Raw genomic sequence first — 3,171 nt, forward strand, 5'->3', positions numbered from 1 at the left:
ATGATGTGGTAAGATTTAAGCCCCTTTCATTGCACACTCTTTTATTTGCTAAAGAACAGAGTAAGACCCATTTTGACCTCTAACCTTTCCATTGATAGGATGTAGAGCAGTAGGGCCCTTCGAAAACAATAGGATTTATAGTCACTTACCAACCAAGGACCAAGGAAAAGGTTTTTGTCTTAAAAATCAGACAAGAGTGAGTTAATTATTTTCTTGGCCTGTGTTTCTGTTTCTATTTTTTTCTTTTGGCACATTTTTCAATTATTATTTTGACTTAACTAATCTTATATTAGTTTCTGTCTTTGAAAGGGAAAGAGTGGAGCATAGAAAAATTGGATGGTGGCCTGCCTCACAAAGAAGAAGAGAATATAATGCAACAATCTGAATACAGAGTATCCACTATGAAAACAGATATAAACAGCAAAAGTGGTAAAAGACACACTAAATTTGTTGCAATTTGGGATTTTTTTTCTGATCTCACTTGATCTGAGTGGTACATCCATTTGACCTCTTTCTATTTTTAATTTAACAGATGTACAGTTTGGCAGGAATCAGTCAGTCTGTGGATGTTGACTTCATAACTCTCTACCAGACTGTACAGTGTAAGGATGGAGAGCAGTAGTTGACATGGAATTCAGGGTAAGACACAAACTTCTCCCTTGCAATATTTTATTTCCCCATTTTATGAAATATTTGCTATTTTTGTTGTTGACGTCCATTCTATTTTTAATTTAGATATAGAACAATTTCCCTATTTCCTACATATTTGAGAGCAGTCTGTTACCCATGGAAGAGTCCAGTGAACCGAGTCCAGTGAACCGAGTCCAGTCCTAAACAAACGGGTAAAAAGATATAGTTTTACATTTTATACCTCTGCAAGCTCAGTTTCTCTGCTCAACTGAAAGAGACTAAATGCATTTATCCCCCTTTTATCACTTGGCAGATGCAGCTAGCGTAAACCAACATTTAGTTAGAGTTGCCCCAAATGACAACCACTTTGGAATGATGTGGTGGTAAGATTTAAGCCCGTTTTATTGTTTTATTGCATTCTTTTATTGGTTAAGAACAGAGTGAGACCCATTTTGACCTCTAACCTTTCCATTGATAGGATGTACAGTATGATGCAATATATATTCGGACAAGATGGCGGCGTGTTTACATTTTCGTCCTGTAAGTTACATATTTTGATGTAAATAAAAAGGTTTAAAAATATCGTTGGTATTTTGCGTAGTTATTTTTAACCTCCGATGGTCATGTGACATTTGATATGTCACGTGATTTTATTTTCGTCTGCTTTGTTTACAAATTTTGACGGCTGAAAGTGATATGGGTAGAAAAGGAAAAGAACTCAGTAGTGAGGTGAAAGAAGTCGCCAAGAAATTACTTGATGAGGGAAAAACTGTCAGGTATGTGGCAGATGTTCTCAGTGTGTCCCACTCCACCATTGGATCACTGAAAAAACGTTTTGAAGAGAGAGGTTCAGTAGAAAACATCCCGCGAAGTGGTCGACAGCCTACTGTGACAGAACGTGACTATAGATACTTAGAAAGGTTAGTTAAAGTTAACAGGAGGGACAGTCTAACAGAAATTACAAATAAATTTAATGAAAACAGGGATATTCCCGTATCTAAGCGTACATTACAACTTCATTTACATAAAAATGGATTTACAAGACGTGTATCGAAGAAGAAACTAGTGATAAGGGAGGTAAATCGAAGAAAGAGATTGTCATGGTGCCGGGAAAAACGAAAGTTAACAGTGGAAGGATTTTGGAAGAAAGTTATTTTCTCGGACGAATCAAAAATTGTTATTGGACGTGATTCAAGGGTGTATGTTTGGCGTAAGAGGGGTGAAGGGTGGAGGCCTGATTTGGTGACTAAAAAGCGCCTTTCGAAACCATGCTTTGAGGTCATGATCTGGGGGTGTATTACTTGGCATGGAATTGGTACCATCACGACTGTAAATGGAAATATTAACGCTGAAAAATACCAGGATATTCTTGATAACAATCTGTGGCCAGTTATTGCTCGCCATTTTCCATCTGGTGACTATATATTCCAGGATGACAATGCCCCTGTACATCGTGCGAGAACTACCCAGGAATTTATGCACAGAAATAGAATAACTGGAATGAGCTGGCCTGCACAAAGTCCCGATATCAATATCATTGAGAATCTTTGGTTACTTATCAAGAGAAAGTTACAGACACGAGTTGGGAGGATCGCGAGTAAGGATGATCTTTTCCACGAAATCCAGTGTATTTGGAGGGAGATCAGCCCAGACTTCGTTAAATGCCTCTACCGATCTATTCCCCGCAGATTAATGAATGTAATTCGTCTAAAAGGGCATCTCACAAAGTACTAGGTAAGTTTCATTATTTATTTCATGTTTTTTACTGCAATATCTATACTCGAAAATTGACCTAGTTTCGTATCGAATGTAAACACGCCGCCATCTTGTCCGAATATATATTGCATCATACTGTAGAGCAGTAGGGCTCTTCGAAAACATCGGGATTTATAGTCACTTACCAACCAAGGACCAAGGAATAGGTTTGGATTCTGTCTTAAAAAGCAGACAAGAGGTGGGTTAATTATTTTCTTGGCCTGTATTTCTGCTTCCATTTTTTTCTTTTGGCACATTATTCAGTTCTTTTTTTATCTTACTAATCTTATATTAGTTTCTATCTTTGAAAGGGAAAGAGTGGAGCAAAGAAAAATTGGATGGTGGCCTGTCGCACAAAGAAGAGGAGAATATAATGCAATGATCCGAATACAGAGCATCCACTATGAAAACAGCGTGATATGATATATGAAGACTATGATATAAACAGCAAAAGTGGTAAGAAACACACTGAACTTGTTGCAATTTGGGATTTTTATTTTCTGATCTCACTTGATCAAAGTGGTACATCCATTTGATCTTTATGTTTAACAGATGTACGGTTGGGCAGGAATCAGTCACCCTGTGGATGTTGACTTCATAACTCCCTACCAGATTGTACAGTGTAAGGATGGAGAGCAGTAGTTGACATGGATTTCACGGTAACCCACAAACTTATCTCTTGTGATATTTTATTTCCCTTTGCCATTTTATGAAATATTTGCTCTTTTATTGATTTTGAATTCTATTCTTTTTTTAGAGGTAGAACGATTTCCCTATTTCCTATTA

The 3,171-nt window shown here is 37.2% G+C and overlaps 1 long non-coding RNA gene across 1 annotated transcript; it reads left to right on the plus strand.

The window, feature by feature from the left end:
• Positions 1 to 202: 202 nt before the first annotated feature.
• Positions 203 to 817, plus strand: LOC134281374 (uncharacterized). The gene is made up of 3 exons (XR_009995073.1): positions 203 to 429; positions 533 to 639; positions 736 to 817. It is a non-coding gene; the product is annotated as an uncharacterized LOC134281374 (long non-coding RNA).
• The last annotated feature ends 2,354 nt before the right edge of the window (positions 818 to 3,171 follow it).

The sequence above is a fragment of the Saccostrea cucullata genome, unplaced genomic scaffold (genome assembly GCF_032062105.1).
Source record: "Saccostrea cucullata isolate Sc308-1 unplaced genomic scaffold, CSIRO_AGI_Scuc_v1 ctg18688, whole genome shotgun sequence".
NCBI lineage: Eukaryota > Metazoa > Mollusca > Bivalvia > Ostreida > Ostreidae > Saccostrea > Saccostrea cuccullata.